This window comes from Heterocephalus glaber, unplaced genomic scaffold, assembly GCF_053883595.1.
Source record: "Heterocephalus glaber isolate CG9 unplaced genomic scaffold, H.glaber_assembly_v1.0 deba00001845, whole genome shotgun sequence".
Lineage (NCBI taxonomy): Eukaryota > Metazoa > Chordata > Mammalia > Rodentia > Bathyergidae > Heterocephalus > Heterocephalus glaber.
Window position 1 is genome coordinate 53,640 of NW_028258494.1, and position 18,165 is coordinate 71,804.

General features: G+C 35.1%; 1 protein-coding gene, 1 long non-coding RNA gene and 2 pseudogenes across 6 annotated transcripts in view; 3 read left to right on the forward strand and 1 right to left on the reverse strand.

Moving 5' to 3' along the window:
• LOC147820574 (uncharacterized) overlaps window positions 1-1,839 on the reverse strand; it is a 15,259-nt gene extending 13,420 nt beyond the window's left edge. Inside the window, exon 1 of the long non-coding RNA XR_015448385.1 lies at window positions 1,693-1,839. This is a non-coding gene — a long non-coding RNA (uncharacterized LOC147820574). The remainder of the gene's footprint in view (window positions 1-1,692) is intronic.
• The window catches only part of LOC101725946 (olfactory receptor 7E24-like), an 18,802-nt pseudogene extending 4,177 nt beyond the window's left edge, over window positions 1-14,625 (forward strand).
• The window catches only part of LOC147820571 (olfactory receptor 7D4-like), a 192,775-nt gene that overhangs the window by 51,857 nt on the left and 122,753 nt on the right, over window positions 1-18,165 (forward strand). The gene's annotated exons all lie outside the window — the stretch shown is intronic.
• Window positions 14,625-17,060, forward strand: LOC106008676 (olfactory receptor 7E178-like; annotated as a pseudogene).

Here is an 18,165-nt window from a genome sequence, read left to right on the forward strand (position 1 = left end):
TAAATTCTGAATCCTCACTCACTTTATTTTGAAGCATAATGGCTTGAAAATTCTCATCATATTTGATACAATTGTGGTAGCCAGTGTTGAGGGTGAGAAAAAATGGGAATGTTTTTAATAATGGGTAGACAGTTTCAGTTGGGAAGATGAAAAATTTCTGAATATGAATGTTTGTGATGAATATACCACAGTACAAATGTAAATAAGGCACTGAATTATAAACTTTCCTTTAGAATTTATATATGGCACAATAAACATTTAAATGAAATCCAAATTAATTATTAAGAAACAGAAATGCAAGAAATATGTAGTAGTTGTAAGTTTTGTTCTGAATAGAGTCCTCAAACATTTGTGGACATCCATTTTCTCTTCTCCTTCCTAATTAACATTAGATTGTCCTTAGAGTTTGTTACAAAGTGGACCAATTTGGCTAATTATGACCTGAGTGCATTGAGCCTCCAAGGTCATATAGTCAGTAATGAGCCCAGGCCTGCAGTCCTTCAGTTCAATATCTCTGCTAAAGTTTGTTTCATGGGCATGACTCTTTGGTTTTTTACACCAAGAATCTTTTCTCTGAGATGCATGCATATCAGTCCTGAGGACAGCGCCTACATCCATGATCATGACCAACCCCAGCCACAATGCAGATCAGTAAGTGCTGAGGGAAATGAAGGGTTGAGGAAGGACTGCCAGAGGATTTGTTTCCTCTTAGTGAGAACAAACATGTGGTTTGAGTAGGATAATGGGAAGACAAAAAGTGAAAATTTAAGACTTGAGAACTATGAAGTCTATGATTTTAGATGTAGTGAGGGTTACTGTAATCTTATATGAATTTTGTTTTCTTCTCAGAGTGGTTCTACTTCCTACAAATATCTCACCAGATATAACCCAAAATAGGTCACACATAACCATTTCCTAGCTGTTCATGTGTTGTGCCCAGATCGCGAAGTCCCCAAAGACCACCAAGGAGCCGATTCCGATATAAACACATGAGGGTCGTTTATTCAAGCTCGAGCTGGGGCACTCAACCATCACCAACACAGCGGATCAGGATTGAGAGCCCCGAATTCCAAATCAGCAGGGTTTTTATTGTGGCTACCACAAGGTTTGGGGATGTTCCATTTAGCAGTTACATGATTGGTTTATATTTAGCAAGCATGGGGGGTTGAGGGGTGGCTACATGTAGAGTTTATGGGAAAAAGGAACAATCAGCACATTGACAGAATGTTCTATAGATAATGGGCCCGGGAGCATCTGTTTTCTGGGCAGACAGAGGATTGAGTTAGGAGCTGTGTCTCTTTTTCTTATCTGTTGTCCCACAGCAAGGATATTTTATCATTAGTTTATGGGCACAAAGGAGAGGAGGGGAATAGTTGACTTCAGTGAAGTAGAATTTATGTCAAGGCCACTTTACTGTCTTATATTTAAGATGGAGTCAAACTTTAAAATGGAGTTAGTTAGGTCTCACACATGAACTTGATAATACAGATGATAATTAAAATGAAAAAACTATCCATAATGTGTAATCTGTTATTTAGATAATCCTGAGGGTCTGGTGCTGAGATCAGTGTTCTTTGTAGACTGAATAAATTTAGCTTCCAGTTGAAAAATGCTTCATTATAAGTTTTTATAGAAAAGTCAAAGGTACCATGATTATTTAATGTGTGCTATCTGATTAGAGACATAGAGCACCTGTATGTTGCCTTCAAAACTCAGATAGTCATTTCTCATCCCTGTCACCCTGAGATGAGATTTCTTGCTCCACGTGCTCTTTATTTTTTAGGGGATTTCTTGTAGATGACATTGCAGACTAGTTGGTGAGAACTGCTGCAAAGAGAGAAGAAAGATTATCATAGAAAAAGATCACAGATAGAAGGCACACATTCACTCAGCAAATCCTTCTGCCTTTTTTTCCTTTCTAGTGTATCCCTGCAGCTGCCCACATTCTTCTGCATTTATGTAATTGGCCCATTCAATTGAAAATGATACTTATGATCAGGTCTTGATTTTGTTACTATTCAGAAAAGAAGAAAGAGATAAAAGTACGCATACCTGTCCACACCTCTCCTTAAACTTACTTACGGTTGGGAAACAATGAAAACTGATTCATGTGTGGTACCCAAGAACTGACGATGTAATTTTAAATCTTGTTTGCTGATGTAGACATATCATTTCTCTAAAATGAAGCTGGTTGTTGGTATCTCTGAGATTTAGCATTGACAGCTGAGGTGATTATTAGTTGATACAACTGCACTGAGGTAATATTAAACATAATGAGTGGTGTTTTGTGTTAATATGTGGTAAAGTTATAAAATCAGAGGAAAAATTTAGATATTATTATTCATAGTAATGAGAAAATTAATCAGTGGTTCACAATACTTTATCATAGCCTGGTGGCCTCAACATATTTGATGTTTTCCTGTCTGCAGCTTCATCCCTTTCATTAATGTCCTACTGAAGTAGAGATAAGGTAAAGTAGCTGTTTGGGTCTATGTCATGGGCATGAGCCCTATAATTGCATTAAATTGTGCTGAACACTTAAAATTATTTGGAGATCATGGCTGAAAATTTCACGGGTATCAAAAGAGAAAATGTGCATCAAGTGAAGGTGCTACCCTAAAGACTTGAGTTAAAACCCATTAATACTTTCACATTATTCCATAGCTCCAATGCCCTTCAACAATGGCATTCACTATAAAACTCTCCATATGTATTTTTAATTTATTTTTTTGAGACAGGATCTCCCTAGGCTGGCCTTGAATTCACTATGTAGCCCAGGCGGTTCTATAACTCATGGCAATCCTCCTGTCTCAGGCTCCGAAGTTCTGGGATTATAGGGGTATGCTACCACACCTGGCAAAACTCATTATATAATTAATGTAGGAACCTTCTATTGGAATATCATCCACAATGAGCAAATATTTATTAGCTTCCAAAAGTATCTTATATACAACAAGTGTTGTGGCAATAGAGATTATTGTATTGACATTAAACAGTATGAACATAGAGAGAAGGAGAGTCACAGACATCTAACATATTGTAGCATTTCAACTATTCAGGACAAAAAACATGATTATTTCATGACTCCCAGGCACTGTCTTAAAAAAAAGTTAAATGAAAATAATATTCTCAATGCTAAATGAAATGTTTGTAGAATCATTTTGGAAAGATTATTTCCATATGAACCTCTGAGATATTTTTGATTATAGATATATTATATATAGAATATATACTTATATAACAATATATTACAGTTAATAATGACTGATTTTTAAATGAGATAGCAAGTTAATGGCAAAATTGAGTATATATCAATTGCAAGAAGTCAAAGAACTATATTCTACACATATTTTCAGGGAGATATTCACTCATGTATGCTATGGAGAGGAGCAGAAAATCATTGAAATGCTTGTCCTCACAATAAGCTCACAGATTAAATCACAGCTCTCTCTGAGGTAATGCAATTTATCACCTAAATCATTTAAGGTAGTTGTATTTACTTCACAAAGAAAAATAAATTTCCATGTTGTTATAAAGTAGAACATTTCAGAGATATTAAGTGCTATACACTACCTAGATGCATTTTAGGTACTTTTCAGGTAGTCTTTAGAGAAGGCTTTATGGATACAGTAATCAACAGAGATGTAGAAGCAATGACAGGAATATCTATCCCCAAGTAACTAACAATAGTTGCTCATGGGAACAAGGTGTGTGGAAGAATAGAGTCATGCCAAGATATCAAGAACAAAAGACTCACAGATTATAATTCAAATAAATGTCAAATACTAAATCTAAAATAAATATAAAATTTTACATTAAAATGTACATAGTGTGCATTAATATTAATGAAACAGTTAATATGAAGATATTAAAGAACCATGCTCTAAATGCCAGGAAATTTATGCCTGCAGTTGTTTTAAATCCTATTGTAAGAAAGAACCAAAAAATCTTCACATGCAAATATTCTAATTAAACTGGTTTTTCTTTTAGACCAGGGTGTCTGGACATTTTAATATTTCATGAAGAAGGGCCAGGGATTTAGCTCAGGGGTAACTCCGCCTGCTTGAAAGTGCAAGGAGCTGAGTTCAATCCCTGATACACGCCCCCCCAAAAATTCATGAAGTGAATATTGAGAAATGGGATAGAAAACTTCTATTCTGTGCAATAAAAGGATTTTTGAAGGTTTTCATAAAATAGTTGTTTAAAGTAGGTAATTATTGTCACCATATTACAACTGACAAAACTACCAGATTACCTTATTTTCTGAGCTTTCCTGGTTTTCATCACTTCCACTTGCTTTTGATCACATATTGAACATTTTATAAATACGAACTGTCAATAGTCAGTGATGAAATGATAGAGTCCAAGCTCTTTTAGAGGTCTTATTAAAATTCTGAGTATCAGAATATTGGGCTCTGGTTTTGATAGAAATACCATAATTAGGATACTTCTTAATTTCCTTCAGAATGATTTTTCCTAAAGAAAAAAGCTATTACTTATTCTCAGCTTTTATTAAAAGAATAGGCTATAGTCTATTGTGATCATAAACTTTTTGTCTCCAATATTCTTGGTCTTCTAACATTGCTCAGTGGACTGTGTAAAAAACAGGTGAATAATAATAACATGAATTATGTAAGATTTATTTTAAAAATTTAAGTTTAGTAGAACTCAGATATATTAACAAAGTTATATGGAATACAAGAATAAATTGTTGTGACTATGTGAGTACAAAATATATACAGAGTGCTGAGTATATATATTTTTTTGCATTTTTTTCTGTATTATTCTCTTTCACAAGGTGTCCAGACAATATAGATGCGCAGAATCTAACAGCTGTGTTAGAATTCCATCTCATGAAAATCTCAGAGGATCCAGACCTGCAGCCCATCATCTTTGGACTCTTCCTATCCATGTACCTGATCACAGTGCTTGGGAACCTGCTCATCATCCTGGCCATCTGCTCTGCCTCCCACCTCCACATCCCCATGTACTTCTTCCTTTCCAATCTGTCCTTTGTGGATATCTGTTTCACCTCCACCACTGTCCCAAAGATGATTGTGGGCATCCTAACTCAGAGCAGATTCATCTCTTATGTGGGCTGTCTGACACAGATGTCTCTGCTTATTATTTTTGGATGTATGGATGACATGCTTCTGACTATGATGGCCTATGATAGGTTTGTGGCCATCTGTCACCCCTTGCATTACCCAGTCATTATGAGCCCTCACATATGTATCTTTCTAGTTTTTGCCTGTGTTTTTCTAAGCCTTTTGGACTTACAGCTGCATACTTTGATTGTCTTGAAGTTCATTTACTTCAAGGATGTTTCAATTTCCAACTTCTGCTGTGAACCTGCTCAAATCCTTAATCTAGATTTAGTGAAAACTTCACCAAAAACATAATTACATATTTTGTTGGTGCCATATTTGGATTTTTTCCTATCTTGATAATACTATTCTCTTATTATAAAATCACTTCCTCTATTTTGAGAGTTCTGTCATCAGGAGGGAAGTATAAAGCCTTCTCCACCTATGGGTCCCACCTGTCAGTTGTTTGCTTATTTTATGGCCCAAGCATTGGGATTTACCTTGGATCGGCCATAGTGCACTCTCCTCAAAAGAGTTTGGTTTCCTCAGTGATGTACACAGTTGTGACTCCTATGCTGAATCCTTTCATCTATAGCTTGAGGAACAGGGACATTAAAGATGCCCTGAGGAAACTTCATAGAAGAAAAGTCTAATATCAGAACTTTATGCCTCCCATAGAATATAGGTAGAAAAAGCATCAGTCTTAAGTATATAGTCTTTTAAGTTCTGCCTCCTAGTCACCTTATATTTATAGTTTGAGGGTTTTAATTTCTCATTATAGTAAATAGAATGGCATTTTAAAGTTGTGTGAATCAGGAAGTACATAGACTCCTTAAAATGAGTACTGGGACTGGGGATGTTGCTCAGTGGCACTGGGCCCACCTGGCAAATGCAAGGCTCTGAGTTCAATCCCTGGTACAAAAAAAAAATGAGTACTAAGTTTCAGTTGGGGGCTTGAAAGTATTTAGATATGGATATGAATACCATTAAACTACTGAATCATGCAACAAAAATAATTCTGTTAACTTTTGTTATTTATATTTTACCACAATAAATAATGAAGATAAAAAGTAGATTTTTTTTTTTAAAGAAGGAAACAAAAAACTAAGTGAATGTCACATAGGAGATTCCTCTTAAATAGAGCAAGAGATGAAAAACAGAGATGGCATCCACTCTGTTTTCATCTTGTTCTTCCTCCATTAATATTAAGAAGTTCTTAACAATTTGGATAATATGGAAATGCTTTGGCTATGAGCTCTGTGCATCAATCTTTCAAATTAATATAAAACAATCAGCCTATGTCCACAGCTTTTTCATTTTTAGGACCAATCTACTGTTATCTATATCTGTGTCTTCCCCTCTTAAGATTGTGTTCTTAAGAAGGTATCTATCTGACATCATATTGATATAGAGTATAGGATCTATCAATGATATAGGACCTCCAAAATAATCCAAATAGCATAAAAGAAATATTATAACTCTCCACTTGTGAGATATGTAAAATGCTGAGTTTGTGTTCTTAAAATCGGAGAATGAATTCTAGGAATAATGAGGTTAAGAGTGGGAATAATTTATTGCAACAAAGATAGCTTCTAAGAGAGACAGAATGAGGACCTAAAAGTGGGCTTTCCACCCACCCTGTTTCTCAAAAGTGCTTTATCAAGCAAAGCCATGAGGTGAGGTGGGTTCAAAGTGGAACAAAACTATAGTCAAGCAATCAGATCCAATTGGAAAATCACAAGGTGAGTATGTGATGAGAAAAAACTATGATCAACCAATAACATTATAAGTGTAGTTGCTTAGGTAATATTGATTAATTGGGGATCAAATGGAGAACAGTCATATAGCAAGCATGCATGGAATGAATAATGATTTTCTGGAAAGGAAATGGCCTGGGGGGATTGGTCCCCAGTTGAGGTGATTGATGACTATAGAATATCAATCACTGCTGTTCATCACTAGGGGAAGTATGTGGGTGTAGTATTTCTTCATTTTTGAATCCTGACCTTTTAGCAAATGTGCCTCAGTTGTCTTCTGTGCTTAGGTGTGGGCCTGGCCTAACTGCCTTATAATATTTTCTAACTAGCTTAGCTATCTACAATAATATTTCTATCAATCTCATAGGTAGACCCTGAGCCTTCATTGGACAACTTGTAGTGGGGGAAACACATCAGTTATTCATTTTCTTGTTCATGACCCAGTAGAGATACAAATTATCCCAGTAAGCACAGGGCAGTGTTTTCCCCAAATTTCTATGAGCTACATGTTATATGTTGCTTATTTCATTCATTCTGCATGATCTTCTCTAAGCTGTATGCTTTCACAATATTACTGTCTTACAGAAAAGGAATGAGGACATCATTTCTATGTAGTATATACCAGGTTGGTAGATTGAACACAGTGAAGCCTTGTTTGAATTGATCTGGTTACCGACATGGGACATTTTGGCTGTTGAATCATAGCTCATGGTGCTAACGAGGCAGTCAGCCACTCCACAGCCCTGTCACTGCTGGAAAATATGTCTTGCTCACTGTGCCTCACTTTGGGAGTTTTGGTATTTGGTAGTGGGTAGCAGAGGATGGCAGATGCTCCATGTACCACAACAAAGGTAGATGTGAATCACAGGAAAAGATCACAGAAGTGCATACATGGTAATGTTGGATAGACTACTCCAATATATTTTCACAGTTGACTATATCTTTTCCCATTCTTGTATCTTCCAACTCAATCTCAAAATAAGAAGTAATTTTAGGGCTTTTAAAATTCCTACTCATAAAACTGGAAAGGGTTTAAGAATATAATTCAGGGATCAAAGACCTAGTTGTTTGACCAGAAACTATGAATTGGTTAGAAGAAATCTGGGGAAAACACTTGCATCCATAGGCAAAGGCAAAAACTTCCTGACTAGGGCTCCAGTAGTTCAGGGAATAATATTGAGGATCAACAAATGTGACTACATCACACTTAAAAGCTCTGCACAATAAAAGAAACAAGAGTCATGATATAATGTACAGAGTAGGAGATAAAATTTGCTAGCTGGTCTTCTGCTACAGAATTAATATCCAGCCTATAAAAGCAACTCAGAATTAACTTCAACATAAAAACCCACATACCCAGTCAACAAATAGGCAGATGAAGAGATATTTTCAGAAGTACCAAGGGCCAATATTATATGAAAAAATATTCAACGTAGTTATACATTAGTGAAATGCAAGTGAAAACAATATTGAAATTACATCACACCCCAGTTAGAATACAAACACATTGAGTGCTGGTCAGGATGTGAGAAAAAGGAACCCTTGCACACTGTTGGTAAGAATGTAAAGTAGTACAGTCACTATTGAAATCAGGATGGTGATCAATCTAAAAGCTAATACCGAAAAATATATTTGATCCAATTATATTTCCCATTGGTATATTAAAGTCAGCATAGTATAGTGATAGATGTGAAACCATGTTCAGTCCTGCACAATTCACAATATTTAAGCTGTGGAGCCAGTTTAGCTGCCCATCAACAAATGAACAGTTAAGGAAAATGGCGTTCAACAGATGAATGGTACACAATGGGATATTAGTCATAAAGTAGAACAGAAGATATTTTGTGGAGGGAAGCAGATGGAATTAGAGACCATCACATTGAGTGAAACAAGTTAGACTCGTAAAGTTAAATATCATATGTTTTTCTCTTATATGTTTAAGTAAAATAAAGGAGTGATGACAGGATCTGAATATGTAGAATTTAGAAAGGAAGGGAATCAGGGAGACAGTGGAAAGTAGAGCAAGGAGGCAAAAATGAAGATGGGGATAGAATAATCAAAATATGTCATATGACTATGTACCAGTATACCATAGTATGACTATGTAGCAGTATTTCATTATTCTGTATGGAGGGAGGGTGTGGAAGAAGGTGAAATGAAATGGGTCCAGATTCAATATGCGTATGTACTGATAGAACCAGATAAATGTAATTAGTATGTATCAAAACACATAGTAATAAAAATATACAGCTCAGATATATCAGTGGTTAAGACCCCTAGACTTCTGCTTAAGTCTTTCTGATGACTGGGACATAATGAATGAGATTAAGATATCAGACCCACAGATTAACTTTTCACTTTGAATCCTGTCATACTTATTCCTTTGTCTGGAATTGTAAGTAATTAGTGTTTCTGTGATTCAGTATGGTCATCTGAGTAGATTTCTCATTGGTACAACTGCATTGCAGATGTAAAAGACAGAATGGATCCTCCTTCTGTTGTTAAAATGATGAATGTATAAAATAAACACAAAATAAAACTTATGTCTTATTATTAGTGGTAGTAATGACCAGATGTATTTTCATACAGTTATATCAAAATATCCAGTTACATGAAGTTACTGTTTTTCTACTTTACACTTGTACTTATATGCTTATATACAGAGACAAATTACCAACTCTTAGTCTGATTCTTGAAGCCTCTCCCTTGTTTGGCACAGAGAACATATCAAAAATTTCAAAATGAGGGCTGGGGAATGGGTCACTGGTGGGGCATTTACCTAGCAGGCTCAGGACTCCATGTATAGCACCAAAAGAGAAGAAGAAAAAGTGAAAATATTTATTAAAAACTAAACCACACCTTCTTTAGTTCACAAATCCTTGATGCAATCAGTATGCTCACAAAACAGTTTTTAGAGTGATCTAAATACTCTTTTCCAGTCCTTTTGAGAATGTCCTGTAGAACTTAAGAAAAGATTTTCAAAACAAAGGATAAAAAGGATATCAGCTTCCAAGAAAGGCAGCTCAATTTGAGCGTTTCAGATATTTTCATATGAAGCTTTGTGTATTAGGAGAAAAAAAAGATAAATAGCTCTTGTTTGAGTTTGTGTCCTGGTCATGGGCCTAATGATTACATTTAACAGCTCTTTCACTTTCATGACTCCCCTGGAAGAAACCTCTTTCTCACTGGGCTGTCCATTTTGGGATTATTGCAAGGTCAGAGTGGAGAGTGTGGATGTCACCACGTACCTCAACCTCAGGAAGGACAGGCCGCATGTCACCCGCATTACTTAATTATTAAGAACCTGACAGTGTGTCTTTTCCATTTGTGTGTGTGTGATTGTGTGTGTATTTTTTATTTCCTGCTACCAAATTTGATTGATTTAATTTACATTCTTCACAGATATGGAAATTTCCATTCTCAAGGCTTTAATCTTGCTTCTTCTGAAACCTTCACCAATAATATACTCATGGATTTTGTTGGTGCCAACTCTGGTTCTCCCCCTATCTCAGGGATATGTTTCTCTTCCTAACTTTTTTCCTTCACTGTTCAAAACTCATGATTATAGGAAAAATAATGCTTTCTCCACCTGCGATACAACCTGTTAGTTTGCTTTTTTAATAGAATAGTCCCTGGAGTAGACTACTCGGGGTTCAGGTCTTTTGGTGTCTTCCACTCTGGCCACCCGTGTGCAAAATCCCTTCATCTGCAGCCTGAGGAACAGAAACATTAAAAATTTACCAAAACTCCACAGGAGAACACTCTTGTCTCAGGACTTCGGCATTCATTTGGACTTCCAGCAAAATTAAACATGTAGAGCTGTAAGTCATGCCTTCTTGTTCATATTATTGATATAGATGTTAATTTATATTTTGTGAATTTATTTTAGAGTGGATTGGTCATTGTCAAGGTTGGGAGAGGAACCAATGATGAGGAGTTTTAAAAATGGGTACAAATTTTCAGTTTGGGAAGAGGAAATATTTCGGTAAATGGATGTTTGTTATATGTTTACATGATGAAAATGACTGATCTCACCAAATAGTGCACATAAAACTGATGAAAATGACAATTTTGTTGTATATATTTTACCACAATCCACAATGGAAGTTAAATACAGAAAAATCTTTTTTTAAAAAAAAGAAAATAAGAGAAGAAACAAATCTAGTGAATAGTATGTAGATATTTTCACCTGAATAGATTCCCAAAGGTGTGATGGACATATTAGTTTCTTGTTCGCCTCCAGTACTATTAGGAAGTCCACAGGGATTGCAATACATGGGCCAACATGGCTAATTATGAGCTCTGTGCTTTGGGCCTCCAGGACTGTCTAGTAGTCAATATCATTATATGTCTCTAGCTCTTCAGTGTGACTTTACAGCCAAGTAGGCTCTATAGGGTTTCCTGATCCAAGGTGTCTGTAGCAGAAAGTTTATATCTGACACTATATTTCTGCTAAGCTGAGAAAGGAACCAGCACCTTCACTAAGTGTGCAAAGCAGAGAAATTGCTTTGGGTCTGCACTCCTTGGTCATGATCCAGCAGAGAAGCAACATTACCCAGTAAGTGCCCAGGGAGAGGATTATCTGATACTTTATTTTCTAATCATCTGATCAGTCAAATGGAAGGATAATAATTGCAAAATTTCAGCTAGAATTATTGTGAACTTTATGTTTCTTGTTGTATTGTGGGCCTCAGATGACTGAGAGTTTTAGTTTCCTCCCTCACTTTTTATGCTTGCCTTAGATATCTTACCCACAGAAGTATAAAGTGAGTATCTCTGTAGTGTTACTTAAAATTGCAATTATGAAACAGATGAAGTTGATGAGGAGGAGGATGGCAGAAATTGTAAGATCATGAAGTTAACAGTCTGGAGAATGCTGGCAAGCTTTGTTATTAACAGCCCAAGTTATGCCATTTCCCTGTCACTCCATAGACAGGAGGTGAACTTTGCTCACTGTGTTGTCCCTTTGGGGGTTCCTGGTAGATCACAGAAGAGTCTGTGGCACCTGCTGCACCCTCTGTAGAAAGGACACCCATAGGTAGGTCACAGAGGAAAATAATTGAAAGATTGGGAACATTATAATTCACCAAACAGCACTCTCATGTCTCTCTCCAGTTGCTTTGGTCACACACTGCTCCATCCCTGTAATCTGCTAGCTCATCCACAAAAGCAGAAATAAAACCAGGGGGCTGATTTCACTTTCACTAAGAAAACTGGTAAAAAATTTGAAACTTTCCTCAGATTTGTACATAATTAGAAACTGGATATCATCTACAGTCTAGTGGTTAGGAAAATTAAGATTAGTAAATAGGATCCAGAGTCCGACAATTTAATTTTGAATCTACTGGTCCCATTTACTATGTATGTGATGAGAGCATATTGTTAGTGTCTCTGAGACTGAACATTAGCATCTGAGTTGATTTCTACTTTATACAATGCAACTGAAGAAGAAATAAGCAGATAGAATTTCTTTCTATTTGATTTATATGTGACAAATATATAAAATAAGGTAAATGTGATTTAAATATTTTTTGTATTTCTAAAATGAGACATTAAATTTGGTCCTTATATATGCTGTATATATGAAAAAAGGATTTACTTGAAAATAGCTATTCTTTCTGAGTAAGATGGAATCTTCGGGTTGTTTTGAAAAAAGATAAAAGAATTATTCTGTTTCCCCAGAGTTTATACCTTGATTTGTACAGAGGGCCAATCAAAAATAAAAACTTCTCTTACACACTGGATAGATTTAGTTTGACTAAAAAAATGGTGGTAATTGGTGTGCCTTCAGCACATTTGGTGCTTTCTTTTCTACAGTGTCATCCTCTTCAGAAATATGCAATAATCACTAGACAAAAGTAATAACTCTTGGACCAGGGATTTAGCTCACTGGTTGGGGCACCTGCCTCACATGCCCAAGGTCCTGAGTTCAATCCCCAGTACCAAAAAACTAAAGTAAAATAAAAGCTCTTATTTATGTCTATATCATGAAAAAAGCTCTAAAATTTTATTTAAGAACATCTGCACAGTTTAGTTATTCAAAGACATGACAAAAAATCATGGGTATTAGAAAAAGAAAAAGAGGCACAAGGCAGTGGTAAGCTTTATTCTTGAGTTGATGCACATCTTGGAATCATATTTCAGGCTTCACTGGCTTTTGACACTCGTTTTTATCAATACACTCACCATTTCCATGAAGTTCTTTATTTGAAGCAAACAGACCAAAAGCAAAATTTTGTCAAGTTTGAGACATCCTATAGATGACATGTCAATTGTGAAAATGATTGGTATTCTCTCCCTTTTTCTCTTAACCAATATGAGCATAAGAGTTGGAGAGATTCACACTCACATATGCATATGGTACAAGATTAGTGATATGGGAATAAAATATTGATTTCCTAATGCCCACTCTAGGGCATTATCTCCTCTTTTCATGGAATTATTATTCTTAACACAAGATGATATTTTGTGGTGAATAAGCACACGAGTTTTGCCACTGTATATGTGTCAGCAATACTTAATCAGTTTTCATGAACAGTAATAGGTAATAGAGATTTGATTGGGATTTTTTTATTGAGAAAAACATGTAGATGATTCTTCTAGTATTTTTTTAGGGGAGCTAGATACTGTTACATTTTAGACTATATAGAAGAGTACTGATATGCATGTAATACTAAAGTATTAAAATATTCTCACTGAAATTGGGACAACAGTTCTTTTGGGGAACAATGATTATGATCAAGTGTAGAGGAGAATGGAATCATGCAGAGATACTAATCTCAAATTTCATAGTTGACAAATTGAACCTCTCTAAAATATCAGTTATAAAGAACATATATATTATTGTTTATTTTTAAAATATAGAGAGTGAGTATTATTAACTATATTTACATATAATACTAATGGGTCATTTTTGAAATGCTAGGAAATTTTCAAAATATTTTCAACCTTGGTACAGAAAAGGAACATCAGTACTTTATCTGTAGATACTATGAAAAAATTATATGGGGTCCTAAACCAGGGTTTTCAGATATTAAATTGTTTACAGGCAAACATATTCATAAATGGGACTTAGTACTGCTACTCTCTGCAATTTAAAAATTAAAAATTTTTATAATGCTATAGTTAGTTACTGTCTCTATTTCAACACCTGACTATACTGTGGTCATGTATTTTCATAATGTTTATAGTGTTTAATTTTGTATTTTTCCCTATGAATCTGTACTGTGAGCTGATAAAATAATAAACACAAATCATCTTCAAGTACCTGAGGAAAGAATTGCAACCCATGTACCAGGAAATATTGCTGTGAATATCTATTAAATTGTATAAGATACACCTGGCTCAAACTTAAACTTTGAGTATTTCCTTGGTACTGAAGTCTTTAATCATATGCAAAAAGGTTTTAAGATTAGCAAAGCAGAAGAAGTATTCTTAGGTCCCTAACTGTAGAATATAGAATGGGAGACAGCAAAGAGCTGCCTTTCTACATTATTGTTTAATTATTGATATGAGGTACACACCAACAGCACATTGGTAGTCAGTGATGACATTGGGTATGTGCATTTAACTTAAATATACTTATCAGGAGGTGAAATCCACCAAGGTAAGAGTACAAGTTATATATTAAACAACTTTAAAAATACAAAAAATATATTTGAGTGAGCACTTTATCTACAAAAGAGGGTCATTAGATAACAGAAGAAAATAGAAAAAATCCTGGAAGATAACTGACACATATAAAATGTCTTCTGATTATGAGCAATCAACTTTAATTTAATGTTCAGATAAAGTGGTCCTAACTGTCCTAACCCATGCACAGTGTATAAAATATGCACATCAAAGCAATTTGGACAATTGTCTGAGTACCTGGTGTTTGTTTCTTTTCTCCAACACTACTTTCTTTTGCAAAAGGTGCCCAAGAAGTTCAGAAGAAAAAAAATTAACACACATCTCAGAATTTCATCTCTTGGGGCTCTCAGAAGATACAGAACTTCAGCCCATCCTTTTTGGACTCTTCCTGTCCATGTACCTGGTGGCTCTGCTAGGGAATCTGCTCATCATCCTGGCGATCATCTCAGACTCCCACCTCCACACCCCCATGTACTTCTTCCTCTCCAACTTGTCTTTGGCTGACATCGGTTTCATCTCCACAACAGTCCCAAAGATGATTATGGACATCCGATTACAGAGTAAGGTCATCTCCTATAAAGGCTGCCTGACACAGATGTCTCTTTTTTTAATATTTGGATGTATGGATGACATGCTTCTCACTGTGATGGCCTATGACAGATTTGTGGCCATCTGCCACCCCCTGCAATACCATGTCATCATGAACCCTCGCCTCTGTGTCTTCTTAGTCATGCTATCTGTTTTGTTTAGTCTTTTAGAATCCCAGTTGCACAATTTGATTGCCGTACATTTTACCTATTTTGAGGATGTGAACATTTCTAATTTCTTCTGTGAACCTTCTCAACTTCTACATCTCATCTGTTCTGATAACTTTACCAAAAATATAGTCACATATTTTGTAGGTGTCATCTATGGATTCCTTCCCCTTTCAGGGATCTTCTTCTCTTACTATAAAATTGTTTCCTCCATTCTGAGAATCCCATCATCAAGTGGGAAGCATAAAGCCTTCTCTACTTGTGGGTCTCACCTCTCAGTTGTTTGTTTATTTTATGGAACAGCCATTGGCATTTATCTTACATCCTCTGTGTCATATTCTCCTATAAAGATTTCAGCAGCTTCAGTGATGTACAGTGCAGTTATCCCAATGCTCAATCCCTTCATCTACAGCCTGAGGAATAACGACATAAAATGTGCCCTGCGGAGGCTGCAGATCAGAACAATGCAGTCTTAATATCTCTTGCTTCCATTTTGTAATTTGTGTTGTAAACTTCAATCATCTATACCTGCTAATAATCCAACCATATAGACCAGCAAATTCTGCCTCTCTGTTCACACTTGTAGCTTTATGCCTTTCTTTTCATTTATGATTCATCCTTAAATATTGATTCCTTCTATCCATCTTTAAGTTGCACAAATATTCTTGAATCTGCTTTTAATCATAAATATCATGAACAAAACATTATAAACAGGCAGCTTCTATAGTTTCTGAGAAATGACATTGGCTTCTAGGTAAAATGTTCAAAGTTCTATATATTTAAAATTTGCATCTGTTTTCAAAGTTCATGTTTATTTTATTTAAAAATTGCACTGATGATATCTATTTGGGCTGGTTATATCCATAAGCCATATCACTTATACCTAATTTTGGCTTTGATTGGAATCACCCAGGAAGAATAAAAGTATAGATGCTGGTTATTATCACCAGAGATTCTGATTTATATGAATTTAACTATGAGAGATTTTTAAATTTCAGAGTGCATTAGGATGCTGGTCCCTCAAGGGACCAAATTCAAAAAAGCAAGTGAGAAATGAATTTATTGTAGTGGATGAGTTGGTTGGATTCAAATGTCATAAGCAAATGCATTGTTTCTCAACATCATGTAGCTTGTTATTATTCTATCTGGTTTTTACATTATTATTTTCCTGTTTCAATATCTCCTTTCCATAGATACTTTTTAATGTTGTGTGGGGTCACTGGATATCACTGCTCTGTGTTCTTCCTGGCTCTGCTGTTGTGCACTTTCACTTATAGTCACTAAATTTGATCACATTGAAAATTTAGTATAATTCATTGCTTTCATATCCATGGACCTGCTGTGTTTTAAAAGTTTCCTTCCCATTAACACCTCTGTGACCATACTGTACCCTCTGTGCCTTTGTCCTAAAGTTACTGTCTAAACAATTGTGCACATTCAAACTTTTCCATTACATTAACTAGATTTGTTTGCATTTCTGGAACACTGAGCAATGAATCATAACATGGGGAACAAAAGGTATATTGCCAACTCTCTGTAAATGAAATATTTCAAAATATGCTTAATAAATAAAGTTGTTTTTCAATATAGAGCTGTGTTCAGGTGTCTAACTGAGTCAGTGGGTTTCTTGTTTCCAGTTAAGGTATGACTCTGGTGTTGTCTGAGGATTACTGCCAACATTGAATAGTACACAAATTGAACTTTTGCTTCTTCAAAGTTACTCCAAGATTGCAATTGTCTTTGTAAGTAGCCAATGTGAGCTGTTTTTATATTTAATAGACAGCCAAAAACTTTCTTAAGTAAACAATTATGTTGCATGGTAAACTCTTTCCAATGGTAATGTTTTGTATTTCTTCTATTTATTTAAAATGTTTATTATTGTATGTTTATAAGATGCAATAGTTACATTTATATTGGAGAATTAGTAAAAATACATAACATACCTTGACCATTTTCAATTCTTTTACAACCCTCAACATGTTTCTGCCTCTTATTGTCTTCTAGACATCCTTCCTCATCTCCAAAAATCCTACCTTCTGATTTTCTATCATTTCCCCTTCATTCTACTCTTTTTATTTCTATTTTAAGTTTCTCATATGAGAGACACCATATGGTATTTAATTTTCTGCAGGACACATTTCAGTTAACATTATGGTCTCAAGTTTCTCATGCATTTTCATCAAATGATACGACTTCTTTTTATAGCTGATTAACTTCTTTACCTATTAACCTGTTGATGGGCATCTAAACTGTTTCCAGTTTAGCTATTGTTAATTATGCTGCTTTACATATGAGTTTGCATGTATGACATTACTACGATGTTTGTAACTCTTTGGAGAATATGCTCAGGAGCAATATGGCTGGGTCAAATGGATTTTCCATTTTTAGTTGTTTAAGGAGTCTACATACTGACTTCCATAGTGGTCGTACAAGACTACATTTCTTCCAACAATGTAGAAGTATTCATTTTTCCTCATGTCCTCATACTTTTTGTAACCTTCTTTTTAGTTTCTTTTTAAAATAAGTATATAATACTATGGCCCTATTTAGGGTAGGCAAATGATCTACCACTGAGCTAAAGCCCCATTCTTTTGTGATATATTTTAAAATCAGATAGTGTGATGCTTCTTGCTTTATTTCTTAAGACTGCTTTGAAGCTTTTGTACATTCATAAAATTTTAGTATTTTTAAAATTTTCTGTGGAGTTTATCATTAATATTTTGATGGAGACTAAATAAAATATATTGTTCAACAATAGAATAGAATAGAATCTATTGTTCAATGTAGGTGATAGCCACACTTTCCCAATTTAATTCTTCTAATCTACGAATGTGTAACATCCTTCCTCATTTTTGGTTCCTTCTTCAACTGCTTTTATTAATGCTTTGTAGCCTTCAAAGTATGTAGTTTTTGCCTACTTGTTTAAATTATTTC